The following is a 25,539-nucleotide window of genomic DNA, read 5'->3' as shown; positions in this document are numbered from 1 at the left end:
ACTTGGGTAGGGACTGCGAGGTAGGAAATACCCAGTGTGGCAAGATATGGATGATAGCAGGAGGCTTTTCCTGACTGATCCATCCACCCAGGAGATGAGTGCTTTGCTTATTTAATCAAGAATTGTTGCCCCAGTGCCAGGACCTGTACTGTGCCCCTCCCTTGTGTCGCAAAAGGAGAGGCAGATAAAGACAGAGACATCTCGTCTGTGTTACCAGTGTGCACCAGCAGCATGTGGCTGAAGGATGAGCCTTTTCGTCCCTGGAGATGCGCAGATGCTGCTACCTCCTTGCCTCCCTTCCTCCCTCCCTTCCGTCCTTCCCCAGCAGTTCTGTGGGCCTCCTCTGGGCCAAGCCCTGCGTCAACGCTCTTAGGATTTTACACATGACACCCAGTCTAGACTTCCCTCTCAAAATCCCAGCCTAGCAGAAGGCTCCAGCACACGGGTGAGGGTCAACTGCTGGCAAAGAGGATGAGGGGACACAGAAGATGGACCTGTCACCCAGTCCTGGGGGCGCTGATCGAGGGTTCTCAGAGGAGGAGAGGCCAGGTCCAGCTGGTCCAGAGGTAAGACAAAACACCGAGTAAACAAGTCAACAAGAGGAAAATTTAAGCATCTCCGTCACAGGCACATTACTGAAAGGCAGTCCTTGTTGCTGGTTGTCACGCAGGTCCGTGAATGGGTGAAAAAAATCCTGACGTTGAAATCATGGACAGCCCCTTTGTCAGTACTAGAGAGCCTAATCTTGTGTTCTGGGTTGGGGCTCCTGAAAATATTTGTTTGTTCTAATTCTCTAATAAGATGTGTAGTGGGGGGGGTCTGGTTATTTCATTCTCATAACATTTCAAGTGTCAGAAACGACCCTGCCCCATTAGCAGGAAGCAGCCACCCCAACATGCAGGAGCCACTCAGACCTAGGCATAGCATGCTTGAACCCTGATGGGCTGGCCAAGGGCTTTCTGCTGCAAAATTTTGATGGATGGTGCTTCTTTAGACTGGGCCAAGCTTTCATTTGTGTTGCAGTGAAACACTTTCTATTGTCAACGACAAAAGGCGATATTTCCAGTCCTGGAGACTAAGCTTCAAAGGTTTCAGTTCTCTCTCTCTCTCTCTCTCTTTTCCTTTTTTTTTAACAAGGCGTTTCAGTTTTATTTTGATGGAGCAGAAAAGTTTTTGCATGCATCCTAGCATCCACTGTTGTGACAGCTGCATTTAATGAGTGCAAAATGATCAGAAAAACATCCTTTGCTGTGAGTTGCCAGTTGGTGACAGGGGAGAGGTGATGCTGTAAGTGGAGCAGTAAAGTCGCACGCACATCTGCGGAGGCAGGATTCCCTCCCGTCTGGTCTGTACCAGGTGGCTCGGTGCACGGCCTTGAAACCAAATAAGACTGCAGCCCCACATCCCAGGAACCCCTTCCTCAAACAGCAGGGTGGAGACTCAACGGGACCACCGAGGGCTGTTCTGCAGGAGGTTCATCCAAAGTCAAGTTTTCCTTAAAATTCCACATATCTGTCTTACTGAGAGTAGATCTTTCTATCTAACCTAACAGAATTCACACTCAGGAAGAAAAGGAGTAATTAAATAATTCCTATGTCAAATCCTAACCCAGAAAATAAAGAACTTTCTTTAAATGTAGTCATGACAGATTGATTTAGCATTCAGCAAATACCCACTGTCTGCCTCTCGACACATAAACCCAGGCCTCCGTGGGAAGTTGACTTTCTTGCTACATTGGTGTTGAACTTGACCATGGGACTGCCTTTAGCCAATGGAAGGTGCATGGACATAACCATACGCCAATTTGAAGCCTAGGCCTTGGGGCATTGCATGTTTATACTCCGTCCTCTAAAAGTTTTCACTTCCACTTCAAAATCAGCATAAACCAGATAGTGCTATGCCCTCGGATGATCCTTACAGAATGAGAAGCAGGTAAAACAGACCTGAACTCAACATGCAGGTAGAAGCAGTTTTCCCAACCATTCCATATACCTGCAGAACCTTCTGGCAGAGAGTTGCCCAACTGAGCCCAGCCTTGATCAGCCAGGCCACGGTTGACCTACAGCCCAGGAAGCAGGAGCACATATGACAATTGATTCAAGTCACTGCGATTTGGGGTTGTTTGTTATTCAGCATGACTGTGTTGTTTCATAAGCTCTCAATAGAGCTCTCCAACAATGCGTGCTTGATTGTGCTCCAAAGAAATTATTCCAGCTGTGCTGAATGCCTCCACAGCTCCGCAGACAGGGATTGAGGGTACCACTGACTAAATGTCAATGTCCCCCTCAAAATTCATGTGTCGATGTTCTAATACCCAACAGGACAGTATCTGGAGCTGAGGTCTTTGAAAGGTGATTAGGGTTAGATTGAATCATGAAGGTGGAGCTCCTATAATGGGACCAATAACCTTAATAAAAGAGGAAAGGACATGAGGTATCTCCCCTCCCCCTCTCCAGCATGAAGGCACAGCAAGAAGGCAGCCAGCTTAACCAGGAAATTTGATCAGATGGCACTTTGATCTTGGACTTGCTATCCTGCAGAACCGTGGGAAATAAATTGTTATTTAAGCCATCCTAAGTGGTACTTTTTTATATAGTGTCCTGATCGAAGACAGGGGGCAAAGCAGATGGAGCAAATATCCAAGTCAATCAATCCTATTTACTGAAGGCTAGACAAATACCACCATGCTGAAGTACACATTTTCCACTTCTATGGTTTTATTTTTGGGCCATGGAGCCACACAAGATTAATAGAGGTGCAACTTAAGTAAAATGTCTAAAGCAGCTAGGTACAGTGGCACATGCCTGTAATCCCAGCGGCTCAGGAGGCTGACGTAGGAGGATCCACAAGTTCAAGGCCAGCCTCAGCAACTTAGTGAGACCCTATCTCTAAATAAACTACTAAAAAAAAGGAGGGGCTGGGAATGAAGCTCAGTGGTTAAGCAACCCTGGGTTTTTAATCCCTGGTACTAAAAAAAAAAAAAAAAAACTGTCCAAGGCAGCACTTTGGTCCCCACATACTTTATCAGTTGTTAGCATCTCGCATCTTTCAGGAGAGAAATAAAAGTACCTACCTGAGTCCATCCTTATTCACTGAGTTTCACTTCCACGTGGCTCCATTCCCAATCTCCTCCCTTTCCTTAATCATGGAAAACCAGTGAAAACAAACAGTGACAGTGGACCCTGTGACAAGTACTCTGGAGGGCAGAATCCTGTGGGTGTCTAAAAGCTCACTCTAAGTTGTATTTGTTTAATTTATGCTTCTACTGACAAATAATTAGGGGAGCAATTAATTTTAAAATGCAAATGTGCAATGGGTCTCCCTGTTTTGTTTTAAATATCCTTTGTCCTCAGTTCTACTTGTGTTAGAGTCTTAATGGATTTAGTCTAGCAAAGGAGTGAAATTATCTTTTCTAATGCTTTATTTACTTGATTGAATCGGAATTCTACCAAATATTGACAACAAATGTTTGTTCGAGATCATATGCCGTAGAATTTAATAGAAATAAAAACCTGGAGTACAGAACCATCCTATTGTACGTGTCTTGCAGGTGATCTATCTGAACCTTGAATCAATGACAGGCAGAGGTGTTTTAGAGCCATGTGCCTGTCTGTTGGAACTGCTTGTGTTTGCTAGTCAGAGGGAAAATTCCTTATTTTCTCTGAAAATATGGCATCCATGTCCTTTGAGAAGAGAAAACTTTCCAGCTGTAAAGATGAGCAGAAATGACTTTTATTTCTTTTACATCCTCCCATACTGGGGAGATTGGGAACACAGTTAAATGGCCACTAAACAAGCCTTCTTCATTCACTGTTTACTGATGCCTAGTATAGATGGATGCTGTCCTTTAGGCCAGATTTGCCTGTCCCTTTTCTCAAAGGGTTCAGTCGACTGGGAAAGTCAGACAGGAGAAACTTCTGTTCTGGCTACAGCTGTACCTGGCAGAAACCCACATGTGTGTTTAAAGGCTTTCTTTCCCTAGATGGTGGGCCCAGGAGAACGAGGACTATGTCTGTGTTGTCACCATCTGAGAGAGCCCCACCACAGGAGGGACGTGTTGTAAAGATCTATAGCTGTTGAAAAAAAAAAGAAAGTGACATTTTAGAGATGAAATGGGAGCCCAAAGGAGAGATGCCTTTCTCGACATAGGCTATGGTGGAAGGTGGATTGATGGAAAGGTGTCAGGGAGAAAGTGGGAACGGGACCAGGGATGTCCAGAAGGGACTACACAGGAGGTGGCCCAGAGGACAGAGTTCGGAAGTGCACAGCAGGAGTGAAATTCAAGAGGAGAGAGTGATCTGCAAGGTTTGGAAATGCCAAGGAAGTTTCCCTGGAGTTGCGAGGAGCATCAGGAGCTGGGGTTAGACAGGCAGCAGGACCCACCGCGGAAGTCATATTATACCCAGATCAAGAATCTTCCTCTTTCTCTGTAATCAGTGTTGATTATTGATTGACACATGTCAATGCCAATTTTCTAGATAGCACAGGAATTTAAGAAAAAACAGTTGTCCGCTTAAGATAGAAAGTTGAAGCCCTTCATAGCAAACCCCAATGCTTCTCCACTGATACGGGACTGACTCAGGATGCAGCCAAGATCCCACCAACCAACCCAAAGAGAATATGTGGTCACCAACCACGCAAGTCAGCTCCATCCACTTTTGATCCATTCTCTGGATATTTAAAAGCATACCAACGTTTTGGTCTAAATTCCCTAAATAACCCCATAATTCTCCATTTGCTTTTCATATAGACTCTAGCTTAAAAAAAAAAAAATGGTGTTGAATTGAAGGCCTGGGGAAGTAGCTTAGTGACAGCGTCTGTGCTTAGCAATGAACAGGACCCCAGGTTCAATCTCCAGCACCAAAAAAAAAAAAACAAAAAAAAACAAAAACACTAAACATTCTTCATCTGAAAGTCTATTTTTAAACATCAAAGTTATTTGCCTCTGATTTTCACCCACGTAAGAAAATATTCATTCACCAAGAACTAATAAAAGACTTCACACAGGCTGGTGTATTTATTTACTCATTTATTTATTTATTTGATTTTTTTTGTTTTGTTTTGTTCTGTTTCACAGACTTTTCTGTTTTATTAGGGGAAGGAAAAAAAGACAATTAAGTGAGCGCATGTGCAGGTCCAGCCCTGCCTTCTGCCGGCCGCAGGTTGAGGTCATCAGTAAGTGCTAACAGGCTACTTCTGAGCTAATTGTGAATTCCTCTCATGTGTACACAGGCTTCATTCCAGGATGACAAGGATTTTTGAACTTCAAAAAGAGAGAGAGAGAGAGAGGAGGGATCACAATAAATATTTCATTGTCTAGTCAACCCAATTTATGAAGCCTGATTATCTCTTTCAGTCCTTGGAGATTGCTACCGGAAGCTTCCTCCAATGTTTCCCCTTCCAACCAAAGTTACCACTGTGTGACAGAAAGGCGGCCCAGCGTCTCCATTCTGGAAGCTGAACTGCCAGGGAAGAGAGGAGAGAGTGAGTCACACCCCCCGTGAAAGAGGCCTGAGCCTCACCTGGCTCCCAGTTGACCACCTCACCAACTCCTGACTCGGTTCACTGACCAATGATTGGCTAAACTTTACTCTGCTCAGGTTTCCTTTTTGTCCCAAGCCGGGGTAGTCAGGGAACATGTGAATTGAGAGCTATTGAGGAAGGATGGAGCTAACCACCCTGACCTCTCTATGTCCACAGATACCCTAAATGATACCAACTAAATGACAACTGGCAAGAACCGGATAGGCTCTTTTGGAGTCCTTTATGTGACCCAGGCACCCCCAGATCTCTTTTTGAGCTACCCAGCTCATGGTTTCTCCGTAGTGATAGGACTCTGAATTCTTGTATCATTTGGTGGCATAACTTTGAAAGTTCATATTATCATGTGAATTTTATCATATTACATATAGTCATTGCTGGCATTCATAGGGGTTTATGCCAGGAGCCCCAATGCTGTGAAGGCTCAAGTCTTGCAGAAAATGACAGCATTTGTAGAGAACCTATTCAAGTCCTCCGACATACCTTAAATCCTCTCTAGATTACTTATAATCACTCATACAAGGTGAATATCATGTAAATAGTTGTTTTTACTGTGTTGTTTAAGGAATAAGGACTGGAAAAATGTCTGTAGATGTTCAGAACAGATGCGAAGTTGCATGCCTAAGTATAGTAATACACAGTCTGTGGTGGGTTGGATCCATGGATGTGGACTCACGGAGATGGAGGCCAACTGTATAAAATAGAGTATGAATTTATTATACTACCAATTGTATTACATTGTATGCACCATATTGTTCTTTCATATAATTATTTCAATGTGGGTACTTGTTCTTCCACTTTAAATCACACCAAGATATTTTAACTCATCCCACCAGTCTTAAGCCCATTGCCTGTGGTCACAATGGCTACACCTCCGTACACACTGTCACCAGAAAAGAGCTTGGATGTAGTGTGAAATAAGACAGAAAGTGACACCCTTGTGAGAGATTATCCTCCCACAAATAGCCCTTGGGAGTTGGACCAGCCAAGTCAAGATGAGTGTTAAGAGCCATTCCCCAAGAATCCTTGCTTAGGTTTTTCAAAAATCACAAAACCACAAAGTATGAAGGTAACCTTGACCCTCTAACACCAGACCAGCTTCATGAAATCAGGTGGCAGTAGATTCATAACAAAAAATGCCCCAAGAACAGCTCCTTGGCACAGTCTCTGAAGGCCATAACTAGAGGCTGAGGGGCAGGAGGCCTGAGCGCACACAGAGATGGAGCTGAGCCAAAAGCAGGTGCTCAGTGGATTTGGAAGGAGGCTGTCATCTTAGCAATCTCAGGAAAGGCAGGAATTTGGGGTGGTCTTGCATTTTTTTGTTTCCCTAGTTCAGTTTTTAAAAGATGAGGAGTTTCAAGAGCTATAGGTGATGATAAATCATTTATTATATCCTGACCAAGGCTTCATGGTCAGTATGTAATGACCAGGTTTAGGTCTGCTAATGATCAAGTGCTACTAAAAAAATAGAATTAAGACACAAATGAAATATAAATCATTTTGTAGGATACTGGATTTCTGTGTGTGTTTCTCATAAGAAATTCTATGTAGGCCCCACAACTTTGAATTATTAAAACCAGAATTTTATAGTACCGGTACAAAGACCAAACTATTTTACCCTTGAAATAAGAGTGTTAGGCAGACCCTTGTTTATGTACTTTGGCATTCATTAAGGGAAAAAAACTTGGGGTCAAAATTAAATAAATAATAAAGCCACTCTTAAAAGAAAGAGGTAGACTAAGATCCAATTCTCAATTCACCCAATTAGAAAATGTCCACATACGTTTGATTTCTTTTGAACTACCTGTTTTGACCCTCCGATAGAAATTGTTGTAGAAATTTCCCTTTCAGGCATGTCCTTTTCATGAACACCACCATGATATGTATAACTAATAGCAGTGAAGCGTATTCAGGACAGTATTTAAAAAAAAAAAAAAAAAAAAAAACACGGGTGAGACAGCATTCCATGGCTAGTTTCCTTCTGCCACACCTTCACCCCTGCCCACTCTGAGACCTCTTCAGAAAGCAGAACTCAGGAATCACAAATGTTAGAAAGGACAAGGCGTTTCTCATGCTCAGATTCTTCCATATTGTCCCTGGTGGTTTCCCTTCGTTTCTGATCTGATTCTTTAGGCATTTCTCTCTAAAGGGAACGGTTACATCTATACATAAAGAATGGACAAAATGGCCTTAAGTTTTAAAAGTAGTTTCACTTTAAAAATAACTCTTACCTGTCCAAATGTCTCCTAGATTCAATTGCCATTTTGTTCTATTTTGTCATTAATTTTTTTTTTTTTTTTTTTTTTTTTTTTTTTTTTTTTTTGGTACCAGCAACCAAAGATATCCTTAAGACCTGCATTTTAAGTTGCATAGACCCAGAAGAGGCTCGCTGAAAAGGTGGTCTGGCACTCCTGGAGCCTGGAGTTCCCGTGACTGTGGCCCTAATATCATCTCACTGTGTCATTCCAGTGAGCAGGTTCACAAAAGAGAAGGATGTGTCAGAATGAACTTTCTGGGGAGACACATAGGAGGTTACTTAGGGATTTGAGAAGAGACTGAAAAATAGCAAAGAATAAAAAGAGAACTCAGACAAAAGTTCAGTGAAAGAAGGGCTGGGTGATCCTAAAAGAACAGAAGTGTATTCTCTTAAATAAGGTTTAAAATGATAGATGCTGCAAGAATCAAAGGAGTTCAAAAAAATTAATATGTCACAACACAGAACATACTGATAAAAATTCTTACCCCTAGTTTCACTGGATAATGAAGACATTGTTCAGGAGATAAAGGTCGGGCAGGAAGATTCAACAGGATCCAGAAACCGTACAGAGAATGGCAGATGTGTACCACATTAATAGAATGAAGGACAAAAAGCACATGATTTTCTCAATTGATGCAGAAAAGGAATTTGACCAGGTTCATCCTCTTTCATGATTGTAAAAAAGAAATTCAACATCCAGATGTGGTGGCACATGCTTATAATTTCAGCTACTTGGGAGGCTAAAGCAGGAGGATCACAAATTTGAGGCCAGCCTGGGCAAGACCCTGCCTCAAAATAAAACTAAATAAGTAAAAAGGATTAGGGACGTACCTCAATGGTAGAGTGTTCCTGGGTTCTACTCCTCAGTAGTGAATAAAGAATTCAACAAACTAAAAATAAATGGAAGCTACCTCAACATAATAAAGACCATATTTAAAATGCCCAAATCATACTCCACGGCAAAAGTCAGAAACATTTTTCTGAGATCAGGAACAAGACTAGGGTAATCACTCTTGCCATTTCCATGCAACACAGTACTGGAGATCATAACCAGAGTAATTAGGCAAGAAATTTTAATTTAAAAATATCCAAATTAAAAAGGAAGAATTAAAATCATGTCTGTTCTCAGATGGCACCATGTATAAAATCTTAAATATTATTATACAAAATAACAATAATGAGTAACCATCAGAGCTAATAAAAATTTAGCAAAATTGCAGGATGCCAAATAAACCTGCAAAAATCACTTGCATTTCTAGAGTAACAATGAGCAATCCAAAAAGGAAATTAAGAAAACAATTTCATTTACGACAGCATCAAAAAGAACGAAATACTTGGGAATAAACCTAAACAAGGAATTATTTGTACACTGAAAATTACAAACCATTGACGAAAGAAATCGAAGAAGACACAAATAAATCGAAAGACATCCATGTCCATGGAATGAAAGGTATTAAAATGGCTGAACTGTTAAGATGTTGAATACTCAAAGTAATTTATGGATTCAACATCATTCCTACCAGAATGCCAATAGCATTTTTCACAGAAATTTTAAAAATCATCCTAAAATTCATCTGGAATAAGAAGGGACCCCAAGAGGGGTGGGAGGGATTGTGGGGGAGGAAAAAATAACAGAATGCATCAAATATCATTACCCTATGTAAATGTTTGATTATGTGAATGGTATGCTGTTACTCCATGTACAAACAGAAACAACATGTATCCCATTTGTTTACAATAAAAATAAATTAAAAAAAAAAAAAAGAAGGGACCCCAAAGAGTCAAAACACTTTTGAAACAGAATAACAATATTGGTGGGCTCGTATTTCCTGATTTGAAGGCATATTCCAAATCTACAGAAATCAAAACAGTGTGGTACTGGCATAAAGACACAGACCAATGAAATAGAACAGACGGTCCAAAAATAAGTCCTCTCATGCATAGTTAAATGATAATAATAATAATAATAATAATAATGCACAGTGAAATCTTCCACAGGATGCCAACATCTTAGAGAGCTCCTTTCTCTACGCCATTATTGCACTGACAATTCTCAATTTTTTCCATCTTGTCAGTCAAACAAACAACAGAAATGACATTGTATTTAAGTCTACATCATTTTTACATCAGTCACGTAGAAGTTTGAACATTCCCGTATTGTTGGGTCATGTATTCACCACATTATTACCAGCTTGTATATTTCTCTTCTATTTTTTTTTTTTAACTATTTAGAGTCTCATTCACTTACAAGAGGTTTTTATTGTTGAGGATGTGAACTCTTTGTCTCTTAAAAAATATTTTTCCCGGGTTAATTTTGTTCTATCTTTTAAACTGTCCTTATAATGCTTTTGCCTTATAGAAGTTTTAAATTTTAGGCCATTTTGTTGAATTTTAGCCACATCACTCAATTTTTTTTTTACTTTATAAAAATCATCTTTTTTTATCAAGCTTAAAAGAATTTTATGTTACAAGAATAAGATCCCACCAGGCATGGCGGTGCACGCCTGTAATCCCAGGGACTCGGGAGGCTGAGGCAGGAGGATCACACGCTCAAAGCCAGCCTTAGCAACGTAGGGAGGAGGCCCTAAGCAACTTAGTGAGGATCTGTCTCTAAATCTTAAAAAAATTAAAAAAAGAAGGCCTTGGGATGTGGCTCAGTGATTAAGCACTGGGTTCATCCCTGGTACTAAAAACAAAAATAAAAAGAAGGAAAGAAAGAAAGCAAAAGAAAATAGGGAGGGGTGATCATTGCATATCATTTGAAATGTCACTGAATTGTACCTTCTAAAATGGCTAATTCTGTGCTATTTGAAAATCACTTTTTTTTTTTTTTTGTCTATTTCTCTTTTTATTTCACTGAGTTTTAGGAAAATCACTTTTATTTAAAAAATGAAAATAAGGTAGAAGACTGGATTTGGCCCACACGCCACACTTTGCCAACCCTGATTTATAAGATAAATGAAATTAAATTTTTAAAAATTTTAAAGGAAAATAAAGAGCTCACATTTGATTATGTAATCATATTTTCTCCCCATTTTTGTGCCATGGGAAAACGCAGCCTACCCCAAAAGGAGGTGAGAGGCAATTCCAGAGGAGACTAGAGGGAGATAAGATTAAATACAAACCTCAGGATGTGGGGCTGGGGACACTGCTCAGTGGTGAAGCACCTGCCTAGCATCCTTGGTTCGATCCCCAGCACTGCAGTAAACAAACAAACCAACAAGCAAACAAAGATCAGGGTACCTTAGTCTAGGCAGAGTAACCAATCCACTCCCAGATTTGGTGGCTTGGTCCAATAGCAACCGAGTCCTTGTTCATCTAACGATCCTCTGCCGGAATTCAGACTGGCAGGGCAGTTCTCTACACAATTATTCAGGACCCTTCATTCCATTGGGTAACTGCCCCCATCCTCTAGGACGAAGCCATTTCTTTCCAAACTTTAATGTGCATCTTGTTAAAATGCAGATGGCTCGGTAGGTCTGGGTGGGACCTGAGATTGTGCATGGCTAACAAGCCCCCAGGGGCTCGAGCCTCCACTCGGAGGACCGCACTCTGGTTGGCAAGCTGGCTAGGACTAAGATATCATACTTTTTTCTTTGCACTGCTCAGGATCAAACCTAGGGCCTTGGCATGCTGGGCAAACACTCTCCTACGGAGCCACATCCCCGGTGAGCAAGCCGGACACCATTGCCAGGTGCATCCTGAAGCAGCAGCAGAACACAAAGAGGAGACACCTCGGCTGCCCAGTGGCGCCCAGCTTTGCAATGGCACGCGGCTTTTCCTTTCCCATTCCCCCGTGGATCTGCAAGGCCTCACCTAACAAGGGAGGCTGAGCCACATGTCTGAAGACAGCTCTGGACTGTGGAGAAAAAAATCACGTAATGGGGAACAGCCTCTACCTGAGGTAGCAGCCTCTACCCTGCACATTTTCAATATGGTTGACTCTTGGCATCCAAGGAGGATTTGTTCCAAGACCCCCATGGGGGTCCAAATCCACAGACCCTTAAGTTCCTCATACAAAATGGCACAGAATTCGGGTAGAACCTGCACACATCCTCCCTGGGCTTCAGATCATCTCTAGATTACTCATGACACCTAATACCATGTAAATACTACATCAATAGTTGTTGTATTATTTAGGAAACAACAACAATTCAGATGGGCACAATATTTTTCACCATAGACCACCCATTGTTGGTTAAATCCACAGTTGGGGAACTCATGTACACAAAGCGCAGGCGATGCATTTAAGATAACGCTGAGACCTAACCAGGTTAACTACAGCTTCCTATCAGTACCCGATGTGTTTTTTGATCCAAGAGAAATGCAAATCAGACCTCCTGGCTGCATCAGAAAAAAACCTGAAAATTACATAGCAGAGGAGATGCAAATTATAATGAACTAAAGGCTTTGGAAGGTTTTGTTTCGTTGTTTTTTTTTTTTTTTTAAAGAAAAATTGGTTCAGACAATAACTGACAAGTGAAGGTAAATTGATCCACAGGTAAAGGTTTTAAAAAACATGCAGGTTAAAGGAAAGAGCTGAAGCAAAAGGAGATGAGTAAGTAGTAACTGAGTCTCAGGTAAGAACCTGAGTAACAGTGGACCCAAGAGTCTTCCAGGCAGAACCCAAGGGACCCTAACCAAACAGCCAAATCCGCAGGGCAAATGTGCCCTCGCAGGAGGCATGGCCCAAAGAGGGAGCCAGAATCAAACTCAAACAAGAAGAGACCCTACTGGGCAAGGGTGCTGAGGCCACAGGGTGGGGGAAGGACAGCCTCTCCAAGAGGAGGCCCTGGGAAGACCGGAAGCCCACACACCCTTTGAGGAAGTTAGATGCTGACTTTGCACCATGTACAGAATTTAACTCAAAACGGATAAAATGCCCAAACAAAAGACCCAAAAGCTATAAAACTCCTATAAGAAGGCAGGGCATTTCATGAATTAGGTGGGGCAATGATTTCATGGGTAAAACACCAAAGGCACAGAAAACAAGGAAAAATGGGTACAGCAAACTTAAAATTTTCTGCACAGCGAACAACAAACAGAACAAAAAGTTAACACATGGGACAGGAGGAAATATTTGCAAATCAGATATCTAATAAGAGGTAAATGTCCAGAATAAAGAACTGCAACTCAAGAACAATGACAAAGAACAATCTGATTCAAAATAGGTATAGGACTTGAGCTAATATTTCTCCAACATTACCAATCGTCAGAGAAATGCAAGTCAAAGCCACAATGAGATATCACTTCACACTCATTAGAATGGCCACTAAAAAGAGAAAACGGCATCTAGGTTGGTTCCACAATCTAGCTAATGTGAACTGAGCTGTTATAAACATTGATGTGGCTGTGTTACTGTAGTATGTTGATTTTAAGTCCTTTGGGTATAAACCGAGGAGTGGGATAACTGGGTCAAAAGGTGGGTCCATTCCTAGATGCCCTTCACCAGATGAATGGATAAAGAAACTGTGGTATATATACACAATGGAATATTATTCAGCCATAAAGAAGAATAATATTATGACATTTGCAAATAAATGAATGGAAATGGAGAATAGCTTGCTAATTGAAATAAGCCAATCCCAAAAAAACCAAAGGCCAAATGTTTTCCCTGATAAGTGGAGAATGATATATAATGGGGGTGGGGGGGTGGGGAGTGAGAGAAGAATGGGGGAACTTTAGATTATGTAGATGGAAATGAGGGGGAGGGTGGTATAAAAATGGTAGAGTGAGACAAACATCATTACCCTATGTGCATGTATGATTACACGAATGGTGTGAATCTACATCGTGCACAACCATAGAAACGAAATGATGTACCCCAGTTGTGTATAATGAATCAAAAGGCATTCTGTAAAAAAAATCTAAAAATAAATAAATAATAAATGAATGAATATCCAAAGTATCTTTAAAAAAAGAAAGAAAAAAAACCAGAAAACAACACATGTTGTTGATGTTGGAATTTATGTTGGAATTTTCTTCCTTTTAGAGATGGTGTAATATTCCATTGTAGGTATATGACACGGAGAACCCGTGGGCACTGTTGATGAACTGAAATGGTGGAGCAGCAATGGAAGAGAGAAGGGGGTTTCCTGAAAACACTAAAAATGGAACCACCAAAGGATCTGGCAAGCTCACTACTGGGTACCTGTGCAAAAGAACTGGAAACAGGATCTCGAAAGAAATATTTGCATTCCCATGTCTGTTGTAGCATTATTTACAACAGCAGAGAGGTGGAAGCAACCCAATGTCAGTCAAAAGATGAAAGAAGCTCTGGGCCCAGTGCCACATGCCTAAAATCCCAGCAACTGGGAGACTGAGGCAGGAGGATCACAAGTTCAAGGCCAGCCTCAGCAACTTAGTGAGACCCTGTCTCCAAATAAAGTTTTAAAAGGGGCTGTGGTCATTGGTAAAGGACCCCTGGGTTCAATCCCTAGTACCAGAAACAATAAAAAAGTAAAATTTAAGATGGATGAATGAACAGAAGGTGACATCTACCTACAGTGGAATGTTACACCATCTCTAAAAGGAAGAAAATTCCAATGCAAATTACAGCATGGATGGAACTTGAGGAAGGACATTATGCTATGTGAAATAAACCAATCACAAAAAGACAAACACTGGATGATTCCACCATTATCTGAGGTACACAGAAAATTCAAACTCAGAGGCTGAAAATGCAAAGGTGGTTGCCAGGGGTTGGGAGAAGGGGAAATGGAGAGTTGGATGGAGGTGCATTTGTTTTGATGCTAATGAAACACAGTGTCATGTCAGGGGCCCTCATATGCATGGTCCCAGGGGTGCTGGCCATTGCAGGAGCTGAGGTGGCCAGAGTATTAGCAAGCCGAATCCCCTATAGGTATTTTTGGCCAGTTGCCTTTTGAGAGCTCATATGTCTCTAAGGCTCCAGTGACTTGATGTCAACTCTTATCTCAATTTTAATAAATAGTCTTTCTCATCTAGTTACATTTGGAATTTTGTATTATTTTTCTTTAAAAAGGACCCTCAAAATCATGTCAGGTCATGCTTCACCAAACAGTGCATTGGTCAGCTTTCTGTGGCTGCCACAAAATACCTGAGAAAAACAACTTAAAATGAGGAAAGATTTATTTTGACTCATAGTCCCTTGACCTTGTGGGAAGGCAAAACACCATGGCACAAAGTGTGTGGAAGGCAGAGCTGCTCAGCAAAGGCAGAGAGCTTGATTTTATAACTAAACCCCTCGCTCCAAACTCATTAAGCTCTGAATTCCTAAATGAATTAATCCATTCAAGAGGTCAGAGACTTTGATCCAGTGGACCTCCCAAAGTCCAACCTCTGGACCCTGCTACGTTGGAGATGAAGCCGGCACACACGAGCCTTTGGGAGACATGAAATCCAAACCTCAACAGTTGGCTACCCCCGGGTGAAGGAGCTGTTATGCTGAAGGCTCTTCTTGGTCCTGTTGAACACTAAGGAAAACCCTTCTGCTAGGTAAGTAAGAGAGAAAGATGGCTGAAGTCTACCAGATGTTCCTGCTTGATGCTGAGAGGGGGCTTGCCAGAGTCCATTCCCAAGAAGTGTTGACTACAGAAATGAGAGTGAAACGTAGCATGTCCTCAGTAGCTGAAAAGAGGAAGGCAAGAGCTCTATGGTTCATCACCGAAATGTATGCTCCACTAGAATTCAGGTTCTGAGTTAGTGCATTTTCTGTTGCTTTAACAATATACCTGAGGCTGAGCAATGATAAACAAAAGAGGTTTATTTACCTTCAATTTTAGAGGCTGAAAGTCTAAACAACATAGCTCCAGCTCTGAAGGACCTCCCTGGCTGCATCGCAATGTGTCAAAGTTAGAGAACAGGCAGGGACCTGTCTTGCTCTTCTGTAACAACTGCCACGTGTCAAGTAAGCAGGATCCCACCAAAACTACCCTAATCTCTTCTAAGGACAGCACCTTCAATGACCTAATGACCTCCCACTAGGCTCCACCCCTTACAGGTCCCATCACTTCCCAATATGGCCACACTGTGATCAAGTGTCTAAACACAAACCCTGGGGGACCTTTGTCGAACCATATCCAAGCCACAGCTATCTGCCTCAAGTTTTGCTGCAGAATGGAATTACCTGAAATGTCTTTAAAAATTCCAGTACCAGGTTCCCCTTTGCACATGTTCTAACTCCATTAGTGTATTAGCTAACTTTATGTTACTGTAACAAAATACCTGAGATAATCAACCAAAAAGGAAGGTTTATTTTGGCTCACAGTTTTAGAGATTTCAGTCCATGTTCATCTGGTCCTGTCCCTTCTGGGTCTGCAGGGAGGCAGTAATCATGGTAGGAGTAGTGAAATCATTAGTCTCATGGTCAGGATACAAAGAGGGAGAGGAAGGGGCTGGGAGTTCATTACCCACAGTCCAAAGATCAGAAGACTTTCCATTAAGGCCCCGTCTCTTAATGGTTCTAACACTTCTCATAATGCCACAGACTGGACACCAAGACTTTAACACAAAGATCTTTGGGGGATACTTACCCAAACAACAGCAATCTGTATAAGGTATGATGTGGACATTAAGGCTTTGAAAAGCTACCTGCCACGGTTGGGGAGATATGTGTGGCCAAGTCAGGGAGTCACTGTCCTAGAGACCCGTAAGGGGCTGCTCCTGACCTCTTCCTCGTGTGACATGAGTCTGCTGGAAATGATCCCAGTGGTTCTTAGTCCTGGCTGCACACCCCGGGAGACACTCAGCAGGATTAGTACCTCTCCCATCTCCAGATGTAGCCTGGACCCAGGAGCTTCAGAAAACTTCCCAGATGATCCAAAGGGCAGCCAAGCCAAGCACCCCACAATAAACACTGTTCCCCAGTGGTCCCTGAAAGAAGAATCACCTGGAACCCATTTAAGAGGCGGGGGGGGGGGGGGGGGGGGGGGGGCGCTGGGCTATGCTTCCCAGTGCCCACCCCAGAGGGGCGGAGTCCGGGAAGGGCAGGCTCCACCCAGTGTGACCAGGGTTCCAAGCATCTCCCCCGTGTGAGGAAGACGGGGAGCCGGACCGGGACCAAGGGGTTCCCTAAGGATGGGGAGCCCCACCGTACAAAGAGGTCTCTTTCCAAAGAGCAAACAGTTCAGTGGTATGTGTGAGAGAGAAAGAGAAATGGGGAGAAGGAAAAGGTGGAGGCAGGAGAGATGCAGAGGTGCCACCTGGTCTCGGGACAGGACTATCCCAGGGACAGCAAAGTAAAACCTCCAGTTCACATTGGTCCTGCGGCTGTGGCTTCCGCAAAATGGAAATCGCCCTTCGTGACCAGCTTGGCGGGGAGGATTTTGCCAGCTTCAGAGTCACACTGGGAGACGCTGAATTTCCCCCAAATATTTCACCTTGCTTGAGATGCAAGTCAAAGAGAAACTTAAGAGAAATCAGAGAGGAGCATGAAGCCTGAGGCTGTGGTCCCCCGGGAGCGGGTCAGGGGACAAGGCAGTGGGCCATGCCCTCTCCCCAGCTGGGCCTTCCTGAGTCTCGGACTTATTTTCTGCCCCTGAAACAATCCAGAGGTCAATGGCTCAAGGGCCAGTTTTGCTGCTAGAAGTTTCTGGTCCCATTGAAAATATAATGGGAGATGCTGAGGATAGGATCTGACCACGGGATTAGTGGTTGCCACTCATCTTTGTCCCCAAATACCCCCTCAAACGGTTTATTCAGATGTGATCAGACTGGGTTCCCAGAACCAGGTTACCACACTGGGTCCGTCACCAAGCGGACAGCAACCCAGGCCTGACTTAGCTCAGGCTCAGCAGCCTGGTTACCAAGCCTTGTTCTATCTCCTAGAAGCTGCCAGCAGGGCAAAATCTGGTCATAAGGAGCCAGAGGCTGCACTGTCACAAGACCCTAGGTGATGGGGATGTACGTGAGAGGCTGGGAGAACAGATGCAAATGCTCATTTCCACTAAGGGGAACCGGAACCTGGATTCCCAAGGCAGGTGGTGTGGGTCGCCTACCCTTGACTTTCAGTGGGAGCTGGTGATAGAGAAAGTAACTCTTTGGCTATTAGGTCCCTAGGGGATCCGAGAGTTCATGTCGTCAACTCCTTTATTTTACCAATGATAGCATCAAAATCCAGAGACGTGATGTGATTTCTAGGGGGAAAAGCTGAACCAGGACCTAGGCTCTTAACTCTCCAGTCGAACGTGCCTGTTACATGCAAATGCTCACGCAGACCATCCAAATCTGGAGAAGGCTCTGGAAGGCCAGGCAGTAGCATCTGCAATGGAAGAGGTGGCAGGAACGAAACAGAGTCGGGATCCCTCATAATCAATGGGCTGCCACTCATCTCTGCAGTCGTTTTTCAAGTCTTTCAGGCTCTCAAAGTTGACCCAGATTTAAAAAGAAAAATCACTGATCTCTTTTAGCCTCCTTTCGCACATGCGCTCTTAGGTGAAGAAAAATGTCCCAGACCCTGAGACCCACAGCAGCACAGGAAGTGACTCTGGGTGTTACCATGCCTGCGTTCCTCCAGCTGGGCTTCATAACTAACCCCCAGAGGCAGAGGCACCCTTGAAAGGTCGCTCCCCAAGGCCCTCGAAACGCTTGACTAAATCACTGACTCTGGGCAATAGGGAATCTGTCAGAATGTGTCTAAGCGACAGCAATGTGTTGAGACGGCTTCCCCACCAGAAGTGTCCCTTTAAGTCAGAGCCACTGAACAAAGATTGTCAAGGACGCAGACAGCTCCCTCACCGCTCCTCTCCTTCCGTTTTAAGTATTCTGTTCTGGACTGCTTTAAAACTCAGACTCAAATCAACTTGAAAGAGTCCTCCCCCAAACCAGCACATTTTATCAAAACCCGGATAGATTAAAAACGATCGCACAGACCCACTGCACCTCAAGCGGTATCAGAGCCTAAGTTTTCTGAGCCTGAGAACAAGAGACTGGCAGATCTGGGCCAGGGATGCGTGATGGGCTTGGTGGCTTCCTTTTCTTCCCACCTCAGTAATAAATAATCCATTGGAGAAAGTCGATAGAAAAAGGTAAGAGGGAAAAGTGAGCAAGACGCATTTGTGCAAAGGCCTTTCCCGGGTCTTCTGAAGCCCAGCACCTTGATTTTCCTTTTCAATCATATTCAAAGTAGCAGAGAACACCTGTTTCTGGTTATACCACCACAGCTCGGATGTGTGATTAGAGGGATCACACGCTATCAGGAAAAAAGAATTCCCAGGAAAGGGTGGCTTGACAAGTTAACAAAATTTTTATATTGTTTCCAGTTGAAAAAGAGAGGGGTGGAGGGGCAGAGAGGAGAGAAAGACCCAGTTGCCAGAGGATAGAAACACATTGTTTCTATCTGAACCCTCATAAAAGACTCCTGAACACAGTTACTGACATTAAAAACTACATATTTTTCTGATGGATTTTTTTAACCCTTTCTACAAAAGCCAAAAATTTGGAAACACAACTCATTCCTTGATCCCTGATCGTGATGATCTAAGTGGAAAGAGAATTCCTTAGCTCCCAGGGCCAGCGTTTCCACTGAAGTCAAAGGAGTTAAGGATTTGTTACTTGATCTAATGGCAATGACTTTCCAATAGACATGCACAGAATCATTGATCAGTGTGCCCTCTCCTTGTTTGCATTGGAACACTGTTCAATTTACACCAATTAAAGAATGCTTGGTTTGGGTATTGAAGAATAATTAAGGGATGCAAATCCCCCAAGGGCTTCTAAAAATGACTTCTGACTAGAATGGTGATTACGGCATGGAGACAACATTAGTATTTAAATACTTTGACTGATATACAAAATCATTACAACGGCTCTCCAGGAAGAGTGACATTAGGTCAATGTATGTACTTGTCTGGTCACCCTAAACAAATTTGACAAGTCTAATTTTAAGTAATTGCTCAGAGTTTAGTGGCAGCCGATGTCCCCACAAGGGCAGCTGTCTGGACCACCTCGTGTAATTGAGATGTGTCAACCCAACAGTCAAACGTGCCCTCCAACAAGGTTCAGGGTTAGCAAGGCACCAGTGCATCCTTTTCCTGTCGAATTTCAACATGAAAACTTTACTGTAGCTCTTGGTCAACTCATCAACCCAGTAGATGTCAGTCCCTATTAGGAAAGACTGGATTTTCTAGTTAGAGTGGGCTCTAGAATTCATACAGAAACCATCCCACAGTGTGATCCCTGGACCAGAGCATCAGTTCTGAGGTGAGATCCTTCCATGAAGCCTAACCAGCCCCTGCACTGATTCTAAGCCCATTCCAGCTTAAGAACCATCCATGTAAACCCATGGATTCACTTCATCGGTGATAAGGTTGGGGATCCAGCAGGTTAGACAGCTTGCCTAAGGTCACAAAGCTCAAATGTGAACAGATGGTAGGGCTGATTGAACTGTGTTCAGGTTTTTTACTTTCTGAAAGTTGGTACAACTTGTATCTTAAGTGTGAGTCTTTGATTCATATTTTAATGTAAATTCATCAATTCTAGAGGCCTGGTTTTCATATTAGCTAGCATTTTGGAAATATTTTGCTCCTCTTTTTGTTATTCATCCCTTTGCTTATCCCTGAGAATGTGATAGGGTCTGTGCAGATGGATGGCTGGTTCTTTCCTTTTCCTGGGTATCTGAGGCTGAGCCTCTTGGCTGGAGCAGGTGAATGGAGCATTAGATTAGTGGAAGCCCACATCCCAGATCTAATGACAGCCAGAGAGCCTGGAGAGCCGCTTCCTTCCTTGGGTCCATGTACATGTAGAGTATGAGCCTCCAACTTCAGGACACTGTCAGCACAACCCCCTCCGCCCCTCTCTGCACAGGGTACGAAGGATAGACATTGACTCCATACTGACATCTGGGGAATGTTTGTGACTACTTTATAACCCAACGTTCCACGGGAGCCTTTGGAACCTCTGGACAGTCCCTTTGCACTATTAAAAGGTATGGTGGCGCACACCTGCAATCTCAGCAACTCAGGAGGTTGAGGCAGGAGGATTGCAAGTTCAAAGTCAGCCTCAGCAACTTAGCAAGGTCCTAAGCATCTCAGTGAGACTCTGTCTCTAAATAAAATATATAAAAAGGGCTGGGGATGTGGCTCAGTGATTAAGCACCTCTGGATTCAATCCACAGTACCAAAAAAAAAAGTGAGTGATGGAGAAGTCAAAGACCAGGTGGAAAAGAAGCCAGTTCCCTCTTGACAACACAATCAAAGAGGATGAGTTTCCAAGGGGATGGGATGATGTGACCCCCGTTCCAGTTCCTAATCACATGACAGATTTGGGGTTTCCTTTTCTTTCTTTGTTATTTGCTTTTTAAGAAATCATTGCATCTTTTGCCATTTGTCCCAGTCTGACAATCCTCGAGCTACACCGTCTACACTCAGCTATGAGGGAACGGATCAAATAAAATCTGAAAAAATAAGGGCGGTCTCATTTGCAGGCTGCACAAGCCCGGGTCGCCAGTGCCCCGCCACGCCGCTTAGTCGTTCTGCTAAAGTGGACAAAAAAGACTCTTTGCAACTTGCCCAGGCTCCCAACAGAGGGAGAAAGGCGACTCTCATCTTTGTTCCCCTCCCTCTGCCACCACCTGCCCCTTCTCTCCTGAGCACCCACATCACCCAGGTGAGCCTGTGCACCCCGGTCCTCCTCTGCAGGGATGCTGAGCCTTTCAACCATTTCACCTCCAGCTCTGTGCAGGGCAGGGGGTAAAATATGCCTCTGAATGGGGAGGAGTAGACAGGTGGATTAATGGCAGCCGCAGAAGAGTGATACAGCCCCAGCCGAACAAAACCAGGGCGACCCGGACAAAACAAAGCGCCACAATAGATCATTTCTGAAAAGTCATCCGGGCAGCTTTGAAACCCAGGGCTCTGTGTTCCAGGGCAGTGTCACATCCACGGGCTTTCAAGAGACATGAATGGAAGCGGAACAGTAACTCTTTTTCATGCCTCTTTTCAGGGGTCTTGTCGACAGAGAAGGATTTACCATTCAATTCCCATACTTTTATGTGGGAAATTAGGAATTTGCCCCTAAAAAAAAGAAATTGCCTTTTCAACTCCCATAAATTGCAGCGCTTTTATAGATTTACCAAAACTTCTTCCTCCTTTTCATCCTTCCACTTATATATCACTTTTTAAAAAATACTCATAAACACACGCGTGCGCGCGCGTGCAATTTCCATCCTCTCCACTTTTCTCAGGAATCTTCTATTCAGAACATCGCCAGCCAAAGAGCTATTTCATCCTTCTGTTCAATTTGCAGCCTTGGGTTTTCTGTCCCGAGCTATTTCATTTCACTGCTCTCCAGCATACCTCCAACTCTTTTTTGGAGTAAAAAGTCCCAGATCAGAAAAATCATCCGCTCTGCAGAGCAGCCAAGGAGGCAAGTGCTGGCTGGGCTGAGCTGGAGAGAAGCAGATTGACCCAGGACATTGCTTCCTCCCCAGCCAGTGACCACTCACCCAAGGGCCGTGAGTGTGACTTCGTCCCACCAACCTCAGTACTGTTTCTTTTAAATTGCCTCCGACAAGCAATCGAGTTTTACCAGAATGCCATAAAATGCCCCCAGCTGGAATGGACTGACCCGCGGGTCAGGAGTAGGCAGCGTATCTGGCCCCTTCCTTTACAGAAGCCCACAGTGTTTTGCCATGTTAATCTCATTAACCTTCCCTATCAGTTTCAACAGGACAGAAAGGAAGACTTGAGAACGTGCAGTTCCTGGTGGGGAGAAGTCAAGCTTTGGCTCTTAGCCAGTACATTTGATCTGGCTCCCCAGGCCTCTTCCAGGACTGTTTTTTTCTTCTTCTTCTTTTTTTTTTGAGCAGGGGAGAAAAGCACCAACAAGAAACCTCGCCATAGGAGACTCAGCCATGTGTGATTCCATGCTTCCCTCTCCTGCCCCAGGAGCATCCCTGATCCCCAGGGTGGGCAGTGGCTGAGCCGGTGATGCCGTTATTCTCCAGGGGCAGTCAAGCATACCCGGATCCCTCGGAGAAGCCTTTGAGGTGAGACATGGAAAGCCAGGAGGGGCAAGGGAAGAGAAAAGAAGGTTTTTTCCCTCCTCAGCAGGTCTGTAAAGCGAGACTAGAGCTGCTAACCACTTCCTGATGTGCGGAGGCTGAAATGTGGACCTCTTTTCCTGGTTAGGTTTCCTAGACATGCAAACACCTAACCCAACAAAAACCAATCTCAACACATACACCACTTCCACGGGTTCAGACCCTGATGTCACTTGTCTGGCAAAAAATTTAAAAATAAATAAATCAATCAAACAATTTCCTTTTTCTGAAACAGTGTTAACCTTAGGAAGAAAACCCCAAAACTAATTGCATTGAACCGCAAATCTGAAAGCTGAATCCTTTCCTCCCTTGTCAATAGTCCTTTTGAATATTGGCAGGAGATTGCCCTTACAGAGGTATAATCTTCATTAAAAGTCAATATTGGGGGGCTGGGGTGTGGCTCAGTGGGACAGCCCATGTGCCAGGCCCTGGGTTCCAACCCCAGACACTGAAAGTTGATATTACTTGCTTGAGAAAAATGGGTGACTTTGATGATCGGAGAAGGTTTAATTTATAATTAAAATTTTTAACCTAATTATATTTAATTAAGTATATGTCATCGTTTAATGCATATCCAGATTATATTTAAATGTTTAATTCAAAATAGCATAATTCCGCTTCCCCTTTGACGGTCTCTAAGTCAGGAATGGAAATTCCAAAGGCCAGGCCCCTCGGAAGCTTTTTAATCCCCATGGCAACTCTTGCAACCCCCAGAAAGAGCTGCGCTCGGCTCCTTGGGGAAACCTTTTCACCAACAACCAGAAGTGCACGTGTTGGCAAGCTGACAGCCTCCCTGAGCTGCACCAACCCCCAGCCTGCTTGGAACAGGGACGGCACACTGCTTAAGAAACCCTTTTCTGATGTAACTCTTAACGAGACGACTACCACTTATTTCTCTTAATTAAACTATTTTCAAATATTAAATAAGAATCTGCAAAAATATATGTGTGTGTATATATATATATATATATACACACACACACACATTTACATTAATTTCACGCTTAGAGAAACTCTTCTGTGATTCGTCTTACAGCCTTTTCCAACCTCCACTGGCAGCACTACTGTGGCCTGTGGCAACCTTAGAGACTTTCTTTGTTCCAGTCCTTGCTCCACAAATTAGTAAAAGGTATTTTAAAACAATCAAGTGAATAATTATCCATCCCTGTACCCTGTCCCTGCCACAAAATTGTTCAGTAGCTTCCAGACTATTGAAGAACAAGACCTGAAGACCTCCAACTTCCTGTGATGCCTCTTTCTCCTCTTCTTAAGTTCCTCATGCCAAAGAATTCTTTCTCTCCCCAGGCCCTTTGCACATGCTTCTCTGGAGTTAGAATGGCATGTCCCATTCCTTTCAAGCCTGGTTTCTTCCTTTTGATCGGGCTGCTCATAGAGGCTTCTTCCAACCACCAAAGTGACCTTCTCCCATCATTCATTTCTATCTTACCCCTAAGTTTTTGTCCTTCACAACACATATTCTAGTCAATCAACATTTTCACTTTACCTCTATTTGTTTTTGTCTGTCTCTTCTAGGTTCCAGGAGGGTAGGAACATGACTCTTATTTACTATCACCAGCAATTAGCATGTTTCCTGGTTCAGAGTCTGTGCTCAGTAAATATTAGCTAAAAGAAGGAAGGAAGGAAGGAAGGAAGGAAGGAAGGAAGGAAGGGAGGGAGGGAGGGAAGGAAGGAGGGAAGGAGGGAAGGAAGGAAGGAAAGAGGGGGGAAAGAAGGAAGGGGGGAAGGAAGGGAGGGAGGGAGGGAGGGAGGGAGGGAGGGAGGGAGACTGAATCGAAGTCAGTGCTCTACTGCCCAGCCTGGAAGTGTTCTGCATTATTCAAGGTCACGCTCGAGCTCTTACATCAACCAGATCTGAAAATTTGGTGGCTCATAGGCTGAGGCTGAATTTCCTTTTACAGAGCATCACTCGCAGAGCTGACATCTGGGCTGGACGGACGCTCTCCTAGGGTTGCTCCTCTGTCCTGCAGGGGCACTGCCCCTCTGCTTGGTGGGATGGGGTCCTCAGCACATCCAGGTGTCAGCCACAGGGAGGAAGAGAGAGCAAGTCCAGGAAGAGCAATTCCCACTGAAGACGCCGTGGAAGCTGCACGTATCACCTGGACTCACGTTTCTCAGGTAACAAGTTAATCTCGCGACCTTTGGGAGAGGTTAGGCATGACTTCATGCCCGGGAAGAAAGGAAAGAGGGACAGGTGGGGAATGAGACGTCTGCCATGTGTTCCTGGGGTAGTGCAGTGGCACCCCATCCTCCAGTGGATGAGGAAGACCTCCCACAGGCTCCCCCACTCCACTGAAGGGCGTGTGATGAGAAGGGGGCAGGCACTTAAGGGTGTGGGAACGGCTGCAGCCACCTGGAGTGTTGGGACTCCTCTATACTCCGCCCTTCCCTTCCTCTCTTGCCTCTGAAGCTGAGAACAGTCGGATGCATTGACATTCCAGCATCTAAATGCTCCCATCTGATGCGTCAATCATTGCGTAAGGAGAACATGCAACGGACCAGAGGGTCTCTCATTCTCATTTGCAAATAGACAGACTTCTTCCTTGTCCCCAAAAGAATTCCAGCTTAGTGGCTCCTACGATCAGGAGCAAATCACTTAACATCTGAAAGACTCCATTTGCTCACCTCTGAAATGGGAGCTAACATTCCTCAGTCATATGATTGTGATTAGAATCACATTCACTAATGCATGTAAAGTTTTTAG

At 43.8% G+C, this 25,539-nt stretch overlaps 1 long non-coding RNA gene across 1 annotated transcript in view; it reads right to left on the bottom strand.

The window, feature by feature from the left end:
• Nucleotides 1-5,030: 5,030 nt before the first annotated feature.
• The window catches only part of LOC124963409 (uncharacterized), a 35,808-nt gene continuing 15,299 nt past the window's right edge, over nucleotides 5,031-25,539 (bottom strand). Inside the window, exon 3 of the long non-coding RNA XR_007104733.1 lies at nucleotides 5,031-5,263. This is a non-coding gene — a long non-coding RNA (uncharacterized LOC124963409). The remainder of the gene's footprint in view (nucleotides 5,264-25,539) is intronic.

This window comes from Sciurus carolinensis, chromosome 13 (genome assembly GCF_902686445.1).
Source record: "Sciurus carolinensis chromosome 13, mSciCar1.2, whole genome shotgun sequence".
In the NCBI taxonomy this organism is placed as follows: Eukaryota; Metazoa; Chordata; class Mammalia; order Rodentia; family Sciuridae; genus Sciurus; species Sciurus carolinensis.
This window is presented reverse-complemented; position numbering and strand designations above follow the sequence as displayed.